Raw genomic sequence first — 839 nt, forward strand, 5'->3', positions numbered from 1 at the left:
GAGAAAAGAAAAGAAAAGAAAAGAAAAGAAAAGAAAAGAAAAGAAAAGAAAAGAAAAGAAAAGAAAAGAAAAGAAAAGAAAAGAAAAGAAAAGAAAAGAAAAGAAAAGAAAAGAAAAGAAAAGAAAAGAAAAGAAAAGAACAAGATTGATAGTTTCTCTCTTCTTTTCGGGTTGTATGGATTTCGGCCACTTTAAAAGAAACGATCTTCCTGGGAAGTGACTTTTCGCTTTATTTATTTATTTGGTAAACTCTGGAAGTGGAGCCGTTTATTGGCAAGGGGAAACGGGGAGGGAGGAGAGAAATATAAGATGGGAAGGAAAGAGATGTGATTTCAGAGATATCCATGACCTTAAAAACACGTTTGGCCTTTAAGGAAAGTGCCAAGGATCCATTAAGGGTCGCTTTAGAGGCAGAAGGATTACGCTGCTTCTTTACAAGTCGTTTCAGGAGCTAAATCGGGCAGGTCTGACTTCACTTGACTTGAAAGCTCACTTGATTTCCTAAGTGCCTCATAGCCGGGCTCAGACAGACCTTCTTGCTCATGCGAACTTCTAAAGCTCGGCGATGTATTTATGGCATTCAAATACCCCCAGGCAGCTCGCCTGCGGTTCAGACCGCTTTCTTCCCGGCTGCATGAGGGCATTTCGGGCTGGCAGAGCCGCTTTTCCCACGCCTGCAACCCCCCGGGGGGGTGCGAACTTTGTGGAGATGAGCAAATGGCAGAGGCAGAGATGGGCAGAGCTGGCAAGGCCAGGAAGCTCCACGCAGCACCAGGCAGTGCTGCCAGCAGCGAGCAGCACCCAGCACTGCAGGTAGGAATGAGCAGCACCCAGCAATG

Source organism: Centrocercus urophasianus, unplaced genomic scaffold (genome assembly GCF_019232065.1).
Source record: "Centrocercus urophasianus isolate 14NV4802_14NV808 unplaced genomic scaffold, USGS_Curo_1.0 seq_996, whole genome shotgun sequence".
NCBI classification, from domain to species: Eukaryota; Metazoa; Chordata; class Aves; order Galliformes; family Phasianidae; genus Centrocercus; species Centrocercus urophasianus.